This window comes from Chroicocephalus ridibundus, chromosome 3, assembly GCF_963924245.1.
Source record: "Chroicocephalus ridibundus chromosome 3, bChrRid1.1, whole genome shotgun sequence".
Taxonomy (NCBI): Eukaryota; Metazoa; Chordata; class Aves; order Charadriiformes; family Laridae; genus Chroicocephalus; species Chroicocephalus ridibundus.
In genome coordinates this window covers 39,762,061-39,781,414 of record NC_086286.1, presented here as the reverse complement: position 1 = coordinate 39,781,414, position 19,354 = coordinate 39,762,061, and positions in this window count along the sequence as shown.

Sequence of the window (19,354 nt, the reverse complement as noted above, 5' to 3'; positions counted from 1 at the left end):
TCTCAACCTCTCTTTTTCTATTCCTTTAGGTAGTTTTCTGAGAAAATGAAAATTATTTTGGAGCTTTCTGTTTTTTATTTTATTCCAATGGGCCCTGTGACAGTAAAATGCTGGCAGTAGTGTTTCTGATTAGACTTTTTGTTTTATTATCTAATTCTTTAATCCACAGTAATCATCTCTTGGTTGCTAACTAGTTGCTAAGAAGGATAGATTGCCTTCAGAGACCTTTCTGGGAAATGGTCCAGTTCCTTGCTTGCCTATTTTAATCTCAAGTTTGCTGTTAGAATTATGCAATGTTATAGGATAACACAAGTCAGACCCAACAACCCTGCTTTGTTGGTTGGAAGACAACTGAACACACGTTCCCTCTGCAGACTAATATCAAATAATATGCTCGGTGCTTTGTGTCTTGCTGGTGTTTCATTATGTGATCATGTGGATTTCTGTTTTGCTCGCTAAGAGAAAACAGCATAATAGTGTTGTGCTGTGCTGGATGTTGTGTGAAGATGATTATTAATTTGTTAATCAGACTACTGGATGTGATATGGCCAGCTTGATGAGCCTCTTACAGGCTAAATAAATAAAATTAAATTTTCAAAGCTATTGATTAGGTATATTTTGATTATGGTATAGCAGAGGTTGACTAGATACTAGACAAAATAATGATATTTTGGCTAATTTGTTTTAGGAGAAGTCAGAATAACAAGTCTGATTAAAACAACAGCACTAGAGACTGAAAAGCATTTTGTTTGAATGCATCTGGCCCTATTACAGAACACATGGGGCACTGGCTATAGCCCATTAGCTCAGGTAAAATATGATGTTGTGTCTGTCTGCCTGTTTCTGTCTGAATTGGGAAGAGGGGAAAAAAACGCCTATTCCTTCCCAGTACAACTGGTGTAGCCGGGCTGTATAATGGACTGCAGATATAATATTTTGTTGCTCTCAGCATTGCAAAGGGTGCCCAAGAGTAGGGGGCAGGTCCAGATGGCAGAAAGCAATAGGGCTGGTCTAGTTAGGAGAAAGGGGAGAAGCAACCGAACACTTTGGTGTGCGTATATATAAAGCTTTGCCTATTTATCATGGTGTTACTGCAGGTAACTACGTGTGTTAAACCTGCTCTCAGCATCAGCATTTGGCTTTGGAAATTGGTGAATCTGAGGCAAAACTGGAAACAAGATGTTGTCAAACACCTTTCTAACATGGAGGTGAGTCAGTAGCACGTTTTGGCTCAGAACTCAGGACCTTCCTGCTCCAGCCATGAAGCTCCTCCTGCTGCCTGCTGGAGATGCAGCTGCTTAACTGACACAGTTTATGCTCATGTGTTCGCACATTTATTTATTATTTAAGATGAGGAACTTTTCGGTTTTGTCATATTTTTGTGACATGTGGACTTTCAGGAAATTTTGCTGGTTTTGCTTCTGAACTTAGAGCTTGCGTTTTGATCCCATCCCTGAAGCGCTCTGTTTCCATGCAACTGCTGAAGTTTTTGAGAAACTGTGAAATGTTCCCTTCCTGTGTTTTTAGGAAAGAGTTGTATCATTCAGGCTTTGTCTGGGAGCTAGGATTTAGACTGCGGATCTGAATGTTTATTACATACTGCCATGTATATTGCTTGTGTGTTTTAAAATATTTTGCCCCAATAATCACTGCTTCACACATCTTATCTTTGTAGACTTTATTATTCTGCATATGGCACAATTTCACAAGTTCTCCTATCATCAAAAATCCTCTATAAATAAGTAAAATTGAAGGTTTTACTCTGAGGGCAAACTTTCTCTTGCTGTTTAAAAATCATCTCTATGCGCATGAGAACTTTCACAACTCGCTTTATATTGATCTAGTAGTGAAGTAAAAATACCATCTTAATGGCTTTACTGTGTGTTGTCATATAAGTTAAAACAACGTCAGAAGCTTAGAAATGCAATGTTCTGGTCATATCTTGCTTTTGTGTGGAGATTCTGCCAGCAAAAAAGTTCTTGTGTTTACAGAGCTCCAATTCTTTTTGCACTGACTTTCTTCAAAGTAGGCTGTGTATTAGAAATGGAAAGTGCCCAGGTCTTGTGCACATAATAATCTCAATTCAGATTAGTAGTTACTTTAGGCTTCCTACACCTGCTACTGCATAGCAGGCAACCATGATGTTCTAATCCTCTCTTGCTTTTTCTCCACATGCTGCACTGCCTGTGTTTTATCAGGCCTGAGGAGGATCTGGGATTTCGGTGTAGGATGAAAAACAGCAGCTAAATTTTGATGAGGAGGGAAAAGCTTGGCAGAAAATGCTGAAACTTGAGCAGATTTACTATTGGTAATGAGCACAAGCGACAAAGGTAAACCTGAAAAATATCTATTTAAAAGTAGATAAATGTAAATGTAAACCAGATAAATAACAAATTATTTATACTTTTTCAGTTCCAGGTGAGCTCTGTGTTGCAAAAATTATTTTCTGTTTTGGAAAGTCAGTGGTAGTGCTAAGAATTTATCAGCCTGTTAAGAGAAAATGTAACACTAGCAAAAATCACAAAACACGTACAACATCCATTGTTCCTGGAAAAACTAATGTTAAATGATTTGGAGAGTAAGTTACGTGGCTGGATGAGCTCCATGGTTTTCTATTTATTAATTCTGATGATGCTACATTAGGTGTTAGTTTGGCAGCACTATAAATAGGAAGTTGGGTTGGGGTTTGCCTTGTTTCTTTCTCTAGAGGATAGATTTATTGCTAATAAGTATCACTTAGGGAGATGGATAATATCTTTCATTTCAGTAGTCATTCAGCAACACAACTGCTCGTTACTAGCTCAGCGAGTCAGTGTTTTCAGAAATAACTAAGAATTTTGTATGCCTCAATTTCTGACCACCCAATTTGAGAGGCCATAAAACCATAAAGTCGTCTGTGTTTGCCCCGAAATTCTGATATCAGCCTTCTCGAAATCTGAGTGGATGTAGAAAACTTAGTGTGTGTAGAATTTAAGAGAATCCATCTCCTTCAGTGCTGCAAAGGGGCTAAGAGGCAGTTCTTAAATGTATTGATGACTATTCCATGCTCTGAAATGAAATGGAAGGACACTTGATTCTCCAGCTTAACAATAACTTTCATGAAATATTTAATGCTTGTCTAATGATTTATTCCTCTCTGCATAATGCAATCTAAAAGAATGGTTTTGTTAATTATTTACATTGTGCTGCTGATGCTATTTCTCTCCAAGTGCTTTCCAGCAGTAGTTGCTTCTGCTTATTACCAGGAGAGATTTTAAAAGGCAGATCTTGTAAAGAAAGCAGAATGATAACCTGTCTCATTTGTATCTGTGTGCATTTATAATGTGTGTGCTGGGTAGAAAATGCTAACAAAGCTGAAGCAAGAAAAGAGGAACTTAAAATCACCTGAGACCCGTGCTCTGAAATGAGAATAAACCCTGGGCCTTGCTGGGGCTTGTGAGTGTGCCTCTTAGGGCTCCTTGTGGATATGTTGGCAGGACAAGAAGCTGAAAAGGGCAGTTCAGAGAGGTTTTTGAAGCAGCAGCAGTGTAGAGGGAAGAACATTGAAGAACCTGAGTGAGGTGCCTGAGGGTGATGATCCAGCATCACTGCAGGACTCTAAGCAGCTTGCAAGGTGGTTGTGGGTAAGGTTTTGCTCCTGTAATCTTGCTTTAATAGGGTGTAAGTCTGACAGCCAGCAGTGAACTTGGCAGCAGTGACAAAGGACTGAGGAAGGCTCGCCAGGCTTTCTAAGGATACGTGAAAAGAAGGCCTTTGAGTCCTTAGGTCCCATGGGTTTGGCTGTCAGTGATCTCCCTGGCTGCCTGAAACCCACTCAAGTAAACATAAGAAAAGGAGAGCGGCCAATGCTGACCTCCTGTCAGAGGCTCTGCTTGCTGATTCTGCTGACTCCAGTCAGAGCGTGCGGCAGGAGAGCGGTACACTCCTTCTGCCCCCGCAGAGGTTCGCTGGCTTCTCTCTGGGGCAGCTGGAGCATTGTAGCGCAGCAGGGAGCACCATCTCCAACTTCAGAGGAGGGAGGGGAGCCGGCTGACACATTTCCCTCATGATCACTCTTTCAAAAGCAACACTCCTAAAGGGGAAGAATGATTCCCAGTGCCTAACAGTTTGTCTGGTAAAGGTTAAAAGGACATTCAAGACACAGCATCTTAAAGGTGGCATGACTTAGATTCTCAGGTAGTGTTACCTGGGATAGTCAGGTGTTAGGTGACCAATGGTAAACTACCCTAACAAACAGCCTGGAAATTTTGTTTAAGGAGGTAAAACACAGGAAAAAGACCCTTGTAATTATTCCATAGTGGGTGCTATTAAAAGACATAAGTGAGTGGGGGTTTTTTGTGTGTTTTTTTTTTTTTTTAATATTGGAAACAGTGAAACCTGGTTTATAATGGCACCGATGTTGTTTAAAGTGGTTTTTAATTAATTAAGCTCTCTGATAAATGCCACCTTAATATGACTAACAGTAAGCGGGTGGGTTTTTTCGACTTGGCACATTCTTTAGCTTTCTTGAGGACTGTAATTCAGTCCTAAACAACTTCAGATTATTCACTGCTGTGTGTTCTACTAGGAAATAGTAAGTTTCCCACCCCCTTCTTTTGGTAGGCGGAGAGGAAATAAAGTCCTTATGCACAGTGGAGGACTTCTCCTGGGTTGTGGAAGTGTGCTGCACAGGCTAGAATCTGGCTCAGAGTATCCCCTGAGAAAAACAAGCCAGATTCCTCTCTCAGATACAGTGGTAAAAATTAAGAATAATCAGAGTCAATTGATTTGCACTAGTATGAGAAAAGAATAAGGGCCAGCCAGTGAAGCTGGTTAAGCAGTTTCACTACTGAGTTGTCTCTGATTCACTTGCTGACCAGATCTCAAACTACTGATGCTCAGGGGTGTAGTGGCATGTCTCGGAACAAGATATACTCCACTCCGAGGTACAGCTGCTCCAAGAATAAAAATTATGCACTGGCTTGTAGGAGATGAGGTGTAACAATGCCCCTGTTAGTCATATGGGTCCTGAATCACTGTACATCCTTGTTGTGATTCATAGTCCAACAGCCAGAATAATCCTATTAACTTTCAGCACAGCAGACCATGCATTAGCTCATGACTGAGAAGAATGCCGTTGTTTAATTTTATTTTTTATGATGAAGCAGCAACCAAAAAATTGTTGTATTTTTTTTTCTTTAAAGCTTTGTTAAACATGAGCGACTTGTTAAGGTTTGAACTGTGCTGTGGGCCTTGGGAAACTTTCAGCCATGTAGGCCTTTTAGTCGTCACCAGAGTGTTCTGTAGCAGAAGCCTTCCCAGAGAGCAGCTTGGAGACACCATCAATGGGCTTATTGCCCATCTGGGGGCTTCAGCTGCATTCCTAGGGATTTCTGCGCTAAGCCAGTTGCCCCTGGCTTAGTCATATCAGAGACATACCACATATCTGTGAATCTCACATTAGACTCATTTAAATAAACAAAAGTATAGGACAGTGAGGAATAGGAAAAACACTGTAATTTTTTTCAAAGGCTTTTGGCATGAGTTGAAGTCCTTTATTCTTTCTAAGAGGGTCCAGACTTGTTGCTTGAGGTCTCTCATGAGTTGTCCATACAAAGCTCTTCTGGGAATTCCTTTATGCATTTAGAATTATGCAGGCTTTCAAATACTGCACCCTTTCAGCCCTGACACCTCCATGTGATGAAAAAAAGATGTCAATAGGCTGACCTTTATCTTATGGTCCTTATAAATAATACAGCATATATTCTTAAATAGGTAGCAAGACAGAGGAAAATTAAGTGTTCTCTGACATCAGTGATCATGGCTCCCATCAGTATCCACTCATGTCGAACACTCTCGTAAACAGAGAACCAATGCAAAGAGCTTGCCCATACCTGCTTGTTGCTTGTATGCAGATCCCCTCTTCTCTGCAGCCATCCATCAAAAACTGAGTTGGCAGGGATAAATGGTATGCTATTCAAAGAGCTGTTGGAGGTCTAATCTGCAGGACCGCATCTTTGAAGTTACTGATGTATCTTAAAGAGCAGATCGTGAACATCATTAGCAGAACTGCTTCTTAATAAGTACAAGCCCCTCCTATCGCAGTCTTAACTACTGAAAGTTGTAGAACTTACTATAGTATTGCAGCAGTACATAAAAATGTGCTTAAGAAGAAACAAAGCAAGAATGTGAATGAGATTCAAGGGTGCATGAAGTTCTGGGAGGAGAAAATGAAATACATTGAACCACAATTTCAAGTTATCTGGATCTTCAAGACCATTTCCATTACTTCTTAATTTCCTTTGCTGTTTGTTGGATATTGTTTCCTTATCTGGTGTTCTCTCAATTATTAAAACCCAATTACTGTTTGTTTGGTTTTTAAAATTAATTATTTAAAATTCAGAATGAAACATAAGAGATATAGAATAGCTGTGTCCATCATGGGCTTTTCTTTTTTTTTTTTGGTGTCTTATTTAAATTCCCATTAGTTTCTCATACAACTGCTAGCCACCTCATTTTCTGCAAAGGAATTCATTTCAAGTTGTGTGCATTTGTATACGAGATGGAGAAAAATCTATTTCAACAGTTCTGTGTGCTGTGAGAACCATTACACTTGTCCTTTGGTTGAAGGAACTTTGGCAAGACTTTATTGTGGGTGGCTGCTCAGGTCATTGTGTGACGTTCAGAAATGGACCCGATTTGCATTAGAATATTTAATTTGCAGTGCTGTATCGTTATGCTTGTCTGTGCCTGAGAGAAAAGAATTAAAACTTCAAAACTTCAGCAGAACTCTCTTCTTGAATGTCTTAATGATTTTTTTTTTTTTCATTTTAGGAGTTAATACTGTTGTTCCCTGGCTCAGGATCTGTGGTGAGGTGTTGTTTTTTTTTGGGGGGGGGGGTGGTGTTGGTGGTGCTCAGATTTTTTTGCCTTGGGGCTCTGTGAGAAATAGTATTATAAATTTCTTCCTAAGGCAGTCAAAATTTACACTTTTATATCCTTATTATGATCATATGCTTTCCTGTTTAATGGTGGACCAATTTTAAAGGATGTTCTAGTTTCCAGGACTTCTGTAATGCTTGCCTGGTGGGCTGCAATTACACCATGCAGTGCATAGTGGGGTTCCCTGTGTCTCCAGAGGGACGCTGAGTTCTGCTCCTCAGAAACTAAGTTTCTTCTAAAAACAAAACAAGAGAGTAAACCTTCCTCAGGAAGGCAATCTCACCTCTGGCAGGAAGGTGAGGTCAGATGCCAGCCGTGATAGTAGAGATGCTGCTGCAGGACTGACATGTGCAACACTGAGCTTGAGCACATACGTGTGTATTCTGCTTCTGGCTGGGAGCACTATCTGTGGAGCAAATTCCTAGGTCTGGAGGCAGGGGTGGAACATGTCCTTTAACATGTTCAGTGTTTCTCATTGTTCTTGCTGGTAGTGAATTTTTCTGCCACAAGTGTGAGGTACCCAGGCTGCACATGCTCTAGTGGGGAAAGGCCAGTGTTGGGGTGGATATTATAAATGAGAAGCCTGTAGAATGAGGCTTGTTGGACCCGCTTCTCTGGGTCAGGGACATGAGGGAATAAGTGACCTTTGCTGTGGCAGTGGCCGTTCCCTCATCCTCTACACAAGAGCTGCCGCTGTCCCATCTGTCTCCCAGCAGCAACGAGCGTGGCTTCCAAAAGTGGTGGGAAACTGCCAGCCTTTTCCTGCTATGTTGGCATACCCTCATGCATGCCTACTGATGGTGATCACTTACGATTCTGACACACAACCCATTGGGCGGGTTCTGCACAAATGTAACAAAGGACAGTAATAGGAGGGGCTGAGATTTAGCTGAAGGTCAGGTGTGGCCTTTGATGAAAACCAAAAAACTTAGCTTTCATTTCAATTTGAAGGGTGAGTTTGATAGGGCTGAGAAATGTATTCATTTTGTTTTTAACTTGCAAGTTAAGAAAAAAGACAAAGACGACCATCGCTTACATTGGAGCTACTGAAAGACAAAAGTGCAAACTATTTTTAGCCTGTTTTGAGAGGAGCAACGAGGCATCCCTGGCAGGACTGTTGTGGACTTCAATATGGCTTGTCTCTGAGGCTTTACTTGCTGCGGTGATAAGTCCCTCGTTGCAAAGGATGGCAGTCTCACAATGGGGATGCATAAATCAGTCACTGGACTACACAAAGGTCTCTTCCTCTTATGACACAATTCAGAGTCTGTTGTGCTTTGGCCCTGAAATATTTCTGTGTCCAGGGTTATGCCGTTTCTATTCAGTTTCCTGTGTCTTCCTTCACACTTATGCTCCACTGTTGTCTAGTATCAAAGAATGCAAAAGAGTTGGTTGGTGCTATTCCAGTTTAGTTTGTCTTTGCAGTACTTGGACAAACTTTTATATCAACAAGTGCTGGCCCTTTCTTGTTAGCTCCATTACCTCTTTGGGTGGAGGAAGTCCCAAGGAATTCCTGTGCTATAGTTACTGACCAGTTTATTCTTTGTACTTTACAAGCTACTGGAGGCCTCAGCTGAGATGGAAAGTTGAGAACAGAAAAACAATTGTCTTATTGGAGCAGAATCAGAGTCACTGGGATGACACTTTCAAAAACATTTTAGCACCTAATTATCTCTGGAAATTTGAAGTGGATGGCATTTGCACGTTTGTATGCTTCTAAATGCTTAATGATTGTATAGGATTAAAAAAAAAAAACAAAAACAAAAAAAAAAAAAAAACAAAAAAACCCCACAACTTATCTGCATTGACAGGTTCTTTTGCTCTGCCATTACCAAAGTGACTGATTTGAGGATCATACCATGGGTCTCTGAAAACTTAAGAACCTCAGAAAATTAAAGCTTGGTTTTCTGGATCCCAGTCTAGGACCTTGTCTGTAACAATATACTCTCTCAATATTTTCCTTAATTGTGTCTGCAATAGCTTTTGATTTGTTTGGCTGATTTCTCATGGTTGCCTAATTCTTCAGTTCAAAAAGCCTCATTTTCCTTGATGCCACCATGCTGATATAATATTAGCAGAACAGAACATGTTGGCAGTCAGCTGTTGCATTCATTACCAATTTGTTTTTAGTTGGTTTCCCATTGCTAAAACTTTCCTTTTGTAATGTGTTACACTAGCTTTTCTTACAAGCTAAAGCTTGTAATGATGCAAGCAAGCTGGAGTAGAAACTGATGGTCTGCAAGAACGTACAAGCATATGGGCAGCTGTTTGGGAAATGTATAAAAATGTGGCTTGTTCAATGACTGACCTTAAACATGTATTGTTTTGCCTTGTTTTTTAAATTGCTTGATTTAAACTTCTTAACCTAGACTTGAAGGCAAAGCTAAGAGAAATCACATTAGCTTGAGGGGGCCTCTGACAGCATGGATTGCTTTAAAATTGCTTTTCATTCAAGTGTTATTAAAGGCAAAACCTAGCATAAAGAATTTGAAATTAAGGACATTTAGCAGCAGGAACATAGCAGAGTGTCAGGGGGGAAAAGGCATTTATAATATAAATGATGATGGGTAGGGTACTTTGCATGTAGACAGTGCCACTAATTAACAACTGTGAGGTGGCCCAGGACAGGGACTGAGCTCAGAGGAAGACAAAAGTCCAGATGGCAGGCTGTGATCCAGAAGTGCAGGACATCAGCCTCCTACAAGGTGACTGCAGGGTGAGAATAGAGACTTTTTTTTTTTTTTTTTTTTTTAGAGCAAATGCTCCAAGAGAGACTTTGTAGGGTGGTAGTAAATTGGCTGCACAGATATATAGACCTAGCTTTAGAGCTAGGCCTATATTCTGTTTTGCTCCCAAGGTTTGGAGACATGAATGTTCCCTGGGAGATATTTAACTGTTCGGAAAAGAAAAGTGAAAGCTGTTTTGTGGAAGCAAATGTGAACGCAAATATTTTATTTTCATAGTGTGCTAGGCATTTATCTGAACAATTTGTAGCCCAGGGATGATATTGTTAATCCCTGTGTGGATGTGCAAAGAAATGTGTGGCCACTTCACGGTGGCAGCCCAGGAGGCTGGGGAGAGTGTTAGTGGTCAGAGGGTGGTGTAGAGGACAAGGATCCCTCGCCTGTGAGCATGGGAGCTGTGTCTTCTAGGGCAGAGTGCAGCATCTGGAAAATGGAAATGGGCTGCTTGCTGTTCATTATTTCACCTTCGCAAAGCTTTTCATCTTATAGTGTGTATCTTGTATGCACCGTTCATCTCTCTGGGCCCAAAGTATCTCAGTACCTTGCTGTCAAGCCCCGCATTTTGTAGGTAAGTAATCCTACGTGATTTGGCAGCACTATCCCTTTGAGAAGTATCTGACACTACAAGGAAAACCTGCAGAATGAAGCTACAGGATGGGGCATAACTAGGATGACACATTTAATATACCAATACTCAGTGAAATGTTGAGGTTTGTAAGTCTAATTATTCATGACATAAATAAATTTTTGTCATAAGGTCAAAAACTGTTCAGAAAAGGTGAAGCATTACTGCTAGTGTGTGTGAGGGTCAAGTTTCAATATCCAAATATCTGTTCCCACAGTTTGTGATTCAAATGCAAAATATGAACGTGTAGCAACCTTTCAAATAACCAGGAAGAAAGACCACAGAATACCTCATTGCTAATGCCACTTGACACGGATTACAAGTAGATGTTTCAGCCCTTATATTGGTTATGGAAGGATATCTGTTAATGGTTGATGCTGATTTGTTCTGTCTAAAACTAAATTGTAGTCTCCAAATATGAAACGAGTCTTCTTAGGTCACATTGAATTTCAGATTAAAATTCTGGATCTCAGTTTATCCTTTGTGTTTCTGTAATAAGATATGGCTTCCAGACTTGAGTCTAGGTACTATTTTTTCTGAAGTTTAGGTCTATATTCACCGTTCAGCTTCACTATGTTAAGGGGAGAAGCTTGCACTGCAAATTCAGGCCTGGGCTGCTAGCTGGGGAAGAGCTTTAACTGGTATGTATATATGTATACTTCAACTGGTATATATAACTGTATATGTATTACATGAGAATATTCATAGTGTATAGTATGAGACTACTGTTGTTACCTATGATTGGAAGAATGCTTGTGAACAGTTTTTTGTTCTTGTCATATGTATTTGTTACTTGAAACTAGTTCACAATACTCAAAATGTTGAGCTGAATGTTTACTATGTAAAAACATTCATGGTATCAAATCTCAATTAGTGTTCTTAGTAAGCAAACCCAAGAACGCTGCAAATAACAGCTGCAGGGAACTGATGAAAAATCACTGAGTATAAACGTATATATCTTTATACTTTTAGTCCAGATAAACTACAGTGCTCAGCTGAGAGCTATTAGCTGAAACTTCTGCCACTCACTAAAAGCAATTCTGCATCTTTTTGGACACCATGAAGTAGGATGGTGGCACTGAACGTGTCACTTCTGCTGTTTCATTTGTCTTGGTATAAGGCAAGAAAAGGGTAGTAGGACGCATTTTGGTAGTCAGTAGAAAGAACACTAAGAAACGTGCCAAAAGCTTTAGCATGATGCTCTAGTGATGATGAAAAATGACCTTCTATGCAATTTTGGAATAAATTGACACGAATCTGCACTTTCCATTTCAATATACTTTCTTACTGTAGTAATTCACTGCATTTTATTTTATGAGAGGCAACTGTCACCTTTTCTATTTTGTATGTGAAGACAGGAATGCAGTAGCCTGACAGAGCTGACAACACCACTAAATAATTCTAAACTAAAAATTTCAGTAAAATTTATAAAGTTCTGGGTTTAGAATTTAGGGTAGAGTTCAGCAAAAAGCCTCAGTACTAAAGATTGTCAAGGGCAGATCTCAAATTGCCTGTGAAACACAAACTGATTTGCTGCTTCTCAGGACTGTCCTGACAGATTTTAGTCTTCAAAATTCTAGTTTAGTTCAATAGGGCAATTTTTTTTTTATTGGTTAAAAACTGTTTTGTAATAGAAATAAATGCAGCAATATATGATGTGTGGGGCTGCAAATTTACAAATTACATAGCTTGAAGGATTCCTCTGTTTATGTAATTTGCTTTTTCTTTTGCTATTTTGTTGACTCAGTCTCTTTATAGTATTTGGGCCTGCACCCGCTTTACTTACATTAGTGTAAATTGGGAGTAATGCACTAATATCAATGGAAAACTGATATAAAGCCTCTAAAAGAGATCTGAATTAGAGCTTTTGCATTTAATTCTGGTTTTCCTTGAGTCTTCATAATAGATCCTTAAAGCTTTATTTCACATGAATCGTGTGTACATGTATATTATAATGAAGTGCTTTCAGATAGAACTGCAATATTTTATGATCATTTTTCATTAGTTAAGTAGTGACAAAATACAGAGCAATGGGGAATTGGACAAGAAAAGATGTAACTTCTTATTTAGGGTTTGTAAACTCTTGAGTAGTTGCTACTGTGACTGCGCAGTGGGGCGTACTCAAGTTAACTTTAAATTAGCTGCCTTGGCAGGAGCACAGTAGCATGGGGTAGCTGTCGAGAATTTCCTAAGCTTCCAGGAAAGGCGTTTCAGCCATGTGCTGAGCTTGTTGCTGTCATTAGCTCGGTCTGACCTCACCTAAGTTCAAGGCATTGAATTTAGTGTGTGGCAGAGATAGCTTTAGCATCGGTGTGGATGCAAACACCTAATTTACATGCTACTTTTGTTATCTCTGAGTCTGATCTGCTGCTTCTGAGGGCTGATGTAACCCCTACTGAGGGGCACAACAAGGGAAAGAGCTGTCAGGGTAACATAAGTATTGGTATGTAAAGGTTAGGGTGGTTCTACTTTAGACTGCTTTACCCCTTCTGACTTGCAGGTGCAAGCGATAAAGTAGACAGAGGAGTAGAAAGCTGCTGGGATGTGAAGGCAGCGAGATCTAATGGCTGGCCTTCTCCACATGTTCTCTGGGAATGGTGAATTCACTTGAGAGAGTCCAGGGGCCAGGAGGGATTTCTAACTGCTCTCTCTCCTCGTTTGTGAAGGTGGTCATAGGGAGGTTCTGAAAGGGCCATGGGGGAAGTGAGAGTGCAGGCATGGGAATAGATAGACCTTTCTGGTGATAAGAGTAGCTTTTCCTAATGGAGCAAGAGGAGACGTAAATACCAATTCTGTCTTTGCTCCTGCTAAGAGATATTATGAATTATTGCTCTGCTGAATCACTCTACTGCTTACAACTGTGTTAAAATTTTTAAGTTTATAGCATTCCTGAAATGAAAGAGCATGCTGGTGACTGTATTCCACATGCAAAACACTGATTTCTACATGTGCATTTCTTTCTTGTGAGTGGTAGAAGAGCCTCTTAAGTGAAATGCACTGATGTGAATAACAAAGCTGAGTGACCTTTGGCTGTCTGTGCTTACCCAAAGGATGCAAGGCACGCGGTTTATACTGCAAATATCTGTGAAGTTATATTGTTGATGGGTTCGTTATTAATAGGTCTTTATCTTCTCTTCTAAAATCAATGCTTCCCTTTGTGAGATGTAAATTTTCAATGCAATCCCTTGCCTATGGTAACAAAGGATGCCTGATTTAGCAGTGACATTTGCTAGTGAGACCCACCATCAGGTGATTCAGAGTGTCTGTTCTTAGTCTTTACTTTGCTCCCAGCGAGTACTTTTCAATTTAGTTTGCCTCATACTGTGTTTGGCCTGATTTCTCATTGAAAATGAAAATGTTTTGCCCTTACATTCATCAGAGGCTTTTAAAACCTGAATAGCAAGAAAAACTCATTAAGGTCAAAAGCAAGAGTAATGTATCTGAGAAAATGGGAGTGTTGGAATCCTTCACTCTTCAACTCACGCCAACAGCTCTTCACTTCATTGCCAATAGTATTGTTGTCTCATTGCTGTTTCTCTCTTAAGTCAGTCATCCATGGAGCAAGAGAGGCAGATGTCCATATATAACCAGGAAGGTGTCAGATGCAACCGCAGAAGTAATGGGCAAGGCATTTCCATCAGGGGCAGCAGACCGGTGGTATTGCTGGTGCTGGGCCTTCATTCAAAACATCGCATACATCCCATGTGTTAATGAAAGGCGCTCCAACATAAGCAATAAGGTTAAAAAATGCAGCATTGATATGGAGAGCGGGCAGTTTACCAAAGGGATTGTAATTGCCTGGATGGCAGGGTACTGACTGAACGTGCCAACAAGCCCAAGGTCGTGTTTTAAAGTACACAAATACTGAGGATATATCTACATTTTAGCAGTTTAGTTTGCATGAAGAACATGCTTTTAAATTGAACCTCCTGAGTTTTCTTACCGATTTGGGTTCTTATTGTGGAACAGTCTTGGGCTGTGGAAGCTAGTGATAAAACTAAACTGCCAGACATGCTGCAGGAATACACCTAAATAAGCTCCAGCTGCTAATGGACTTTCAGCTTGTGGGGACAGACTGCAGCAAGTGTGAGATACTGCTTCCCCTCTGTCCCTGAAGTGTACCTCATGTGAAAGCGTGCTTCTCAGCACCAAGTGTTTTGCTCCCCAGATGCACTCCTCTTGCACCGTGCTAGCTGCTGATGCAGATATAACTGTAAGGCATTAGCACTGGGTTTCATCTTGTCTGACTTTAGCTTCTTAAAAGTAGCTCTGCTAGTCAGGGATAGAGATATAGAAGACACGAATCACCCTCTGCTTTAAGTGGGTGCTCAAGATAAATTGAATCATTAGGGGGTCTTCTATGTTTTTTCCATAGCCTGTAAATGACACCTAACTTCTAGGCATCTGCTTGCATTTAACTGCTAGAGTTAAATGAAAAGAATCCCATGCAAAATGGAGAAGGATATAATTCCATAAGAGACTCAAAATTACAGGAGAATGATGCAAAACAAACCATAAGAAGATGACTCGTAAGCTCTTATTCTCAGGACAGTTATGTCAGAAGAATGGTATAATATTAACTAGCAAGTATTTTTACCTGGTAGTATTAAACAGAGATGTTAAAAGAAGGCACTATACATTTAATTGTTGAAAATAATTAAAAAAACCCTAAGAACTTTTACATAAGTGATACATGATTTAGCAGCTCATTGGGAAGTTATGAGAGGCTTTGTTTAAAATCCTAAACAACTTGGATACTTTGCAGAAGGGGGGAAAAAACCCAGTAGTAGTTAAATATTATTTTTTTTGGAAGCCGTACATGAGATAATGAAACTCTTCACTAGAAAATGGATGTGCCACTTGACTTAACCCTTTCAAGTGTCAGTTGGCCAACACAGATGATTGAGTATGGTATGGTGTACCTGTACGATGGGTGCCTGTGTAGTATCTCATAGTAAAATAGTGAGACAGAATAATTTCACAGAGTGCACTTCAAAGATTCTCAATTGCTGTTTCTTGAGCAGATTTTTGGATTCAGTGTTCAATTTAGGTTATTTGCTTAAACGTTCTAAAAAGGTGTTTAGTCTGATCTAATCTGCTCTGAATATTTTTGGTAAGTAGGACCATTAAGGGATGCTGTTTGGGTTACTTCTACAGTTCTGATATTAGACTTTGGCTTTTCGTGGTTAGCTTGCAAATAACACTTGATAATGCATCACTTCAAAAATTTTCAATAAATCTTTCTATTTGAAAATAAAATGCTCAGTATTATCATTTTACATGTAGTGTTAATACTAGAAAAGCTGAAAAGAATAGGATCTTTAGCAAGGCATTCGCAGAGCTTTTAAAATTAGATTCTTAAGGTTTTGGGTTTTTTTTCAACATGTCTAGCTTGGTTTTGTTCTGTTACACTAGCAAAGATCAGCTGTTTCTTTTTGATTCTCAGTCATTTTAATGGGAAATTCAACCTCAGTTATGCTGAATTTTATGTTCTTTCAGAAGTTGATCAAATATCAGTATATTCTAAGACTATTTTTCCTAGTCGGCAGCTTTTAAATCAGCACCATTTAAAAAAAGTCACATAGTTTCAATTTTTCTTGTAGGTAACAAGTTTCTGATAATGCACGAATTCTTTTATGACAGGCTTCAGGTTCTCTCTTATATTCTAATGATAACTTGAAGACTCATTCCAGTTTCCAGCATGGGTTGAGCAAATGCAAAGAGAGACCGTGCAATCTTTCTTTGTGCTCTCTGGAAATGCACTGAGGAAAAACTTATCTTTTGATTTCTTGGTTACCACCTGGGGCAATAACAGTGTTCTCTCTACTGCACTTTCAGCTGCTTATGAATAATACTGCTTGAAACAAACAGCTCTGGTGAGGCAGTAGATTTGCAGCCAGTTTCTCTTTTTACTCACTGAACAGGAAAAATGTGAGTAGGAGTAAAATTCAGTAGATGTGGTCTTTGCTCTGTTGTACTTGACACGGAGCACGAAGACTTGGTTAACTGCTTCCTCTAATTGTTAGTGATGTGTTTGCTAACTGTCATGAACCCCGATCAGCTAATTTTTGTTTTATTATAGCCTATTTGCTTTTTCCTACCCTTCTTTAGACTAGCTGAAACCACCAAGCCTGTTGAATTGCTGGACTCTTTCCAGAGTACCAGCAACGCTGCTACCCACTACAAACTGATCTGGCCATTTTGGGTCAACGTAAATCTTATGTGAATGCTCCAAGTTTAGTGGGCACTATTTTTGTGCTGGTATCTATTTATGCAGTTTAGCTCTGGTAACCCCTCTGAGCCAATTTAGAAAAGATAAACCTTTTCAGGCAAACCTTAAAATTAATCCAAAAGTGCAGGCTTTATTGTTTCAAAACTGTTCACAATGTTGGTTTGAATTTGCCAAATATATGTGCCCAGGAAAGAAAATAGTATTAGACTTATATCTGTATTAAAAAATAACGTGGCACAATAGAAGCAGAACTGAAAAGCAAACTAATTGATGATGAAGACTTGGCATCTGCACTACGTGTTTCAGCAGGTTTTACTCTGGACTAGTTCTAGTCTGACACATGGATTGAATGCCCCTTAGTTACTGGAAGGCATCAGGTGCGGTCCTGGGGAAAAACTTTCAGTTTTGTTTTTGTTTTTTTTCCAAAAGACTTCCTGGATGGCTGCTGGAAGAAGAGTCTGACTTCATCCAGTAACTGCAGATGAAAGCATTCAGGAAGTCGATGCCAAGATAAAATATTTTTTTTCCTTTTGGATTCCACATAAACCAGCATGTCCCTTGTCTTCAAGAAGACTGTATTAAGAAATGTGCCAGAAAGTATTTGGGGGTAATTTTTTTTTTTGTTTCTCCTGTTGATTTTTCTGCTTTGTGTAGACAATTATTTACTGAAGAATGGAATGGCGATGTTCTTTCCTATTATGCGAGTTTCCCAACCATCAAGAAACAGTCATTCTCATTGCTCACTCTCTTAGGGGCTCTCTCATATGAAGTATTAGAGTTAAAATGAGAGCAGTAGCAGTTGTATAGACCTATATGTGAATTCTGTTGTCTTTCAAGTGTTCGTCTGACATGAACAGAATGCGGAGTTTTCTTGAGGGTTTGCTGTTGGGAGCTCCTCGACATCGTGTGGTATACTTAAAAAGATGGGAGAGAGCAACTCTCTACTCTGGGTGGGGTTCTTACCTGTGAGGTAGACTTTGGATTTAAGTCCCTCCTGTAAGAGAAGGAGGTGTTGCACATGCTTCTGAGATATCTCTGCTCTTCTGGAAGGCTGACCTTTTTGCTCTTAGAAGGGAGTCTGTATTTTGTTTGGGATCTGCAGAAGATAATATGTTGAATGAAATGAGTATTTGGAGATTCTGCTTGGGAATGGAGTAAACAAATGTATATATATTTAACTGGAAAAACACATCAGGTAATTGAAATGTATTACTACTCTCTTGAATTCTTGTATTGACCTTACAGGTAAGAGGAATCCCTCCAATGACACTGTTACTTGAGATAAGTTTGTCTAAGTCTGGACTAGTAAGGCAGAAAAGGACTACCTAGACCAAGCCATGAGTTTCCAATACCTTGATCCATTTAAAACTTTTCCCCTTAGTATTATTCAAAGACAGCATCTTTGTAAATAACCCCAAATCATAACTGTTCTCCTCTAATGGGAAAAAGTAAAGGTATTAAAATGCTTCGTTTTCTTTTTCTATTGAAAAAAAATAAAAATGATCCCACAGAGAAAATAAAATGACAAAAATGCCAGACAGGAATAGTCTGTGTAGGTTACATGAATGTATATGTAAATTGTTTGTCTTCTGCTCTCTAGAAATTATTTTCTAAAAATAAGGAACCTGATTATCTTTCACTCTTTGGGAGAGTAATATTTAATACTTTGCTATTACAGGAGAGAATACGTCCATGGTCAGCTTCTCAGGTTAAAGTGGTTTGGACTGGCTTTGTTAAAGCATGGCAGCATCACAGTAATTTCATGTTATTATCAAGTGCTGCTGGAAGCCAACAGGGAGGATGGTATCTGGAAAACAGAATAAAAGGTGGAAAAAAAGAATGGAGAAAAAGAATAAGACTCACTTGAGGGAGCTCACGTTTGTATCTGGTTTTATGGGGCTATGAAATTATACTACTTACTGAACAGGATTTTGATTGTGACTGTATTAACTATTGCTATTATCACAAAAGTTTGTTTTAATGCCTTATGGAAACTGGCCCTGGACTTTTCAAAGTCCTAAGTGCTTTTTTTGTTCTAGGCTATAGAAATGACTCTTATAAATATTGAACAAGAAGGGCCAGAAGAAACGAAATGAACGAAGCTTTAGTAATTCTGGAAGTGGTTGGCATTAGAAGAGAAAACTTGGATTTCAGGAAGCAGCTCCTGCAATGAACAGATTGTCTCATTTAAAGAACAGCAGATGTGTCATGGAGAACTTCTCAAACTGTTATGATTTTGCCCATTTCTTGCTAGTGATTCTGTTGTCTTTCCTTGTCTTATTACCAGACATATCTGCATAGGAGCAAAGCATGTTGTTAAGGCTTCAATTAGGTTTATATTTTCCACAAGTAACAGTGCTACTTTAAGTAAGTAACAGTACTACTTTAAGTAACAGTAGTTGTTCCCTATAGTGGACGTTAGGCTACCTGGTAGTGGCAAGGGTGCTAAGAAAAATATTGTGACTCAGGAGATAAGCAACCTGTGACGACTTACTGTTAGTTTTGTAACCTCAAGATGCCACTTTTTGTCGGTCTTTGCTGGGTGCAGTAGTCAGTCAAGCTAACAGTAAAAACCCCTATTATCTCCTCCTGTTAAATGCACTGAGATTAAGGTGAAAAGCAGTTCCTACTGTCTGAAGTAGATCTTGTATAGTGCGAATATCATGGACTGCTGGCTTGAAATGCAAGGTGTTTCTTGGGAGAGAAGAGAAAGAAGATTGGACTTTCTATGGAGTAAATCTAGAAATATGTTTCCATAAATAAAAACATCATTTTCTTCCAGGGAGATGCGTGTGCCTGGGTTTCATTCCGACCTCCAGAGAAAGAAATGAA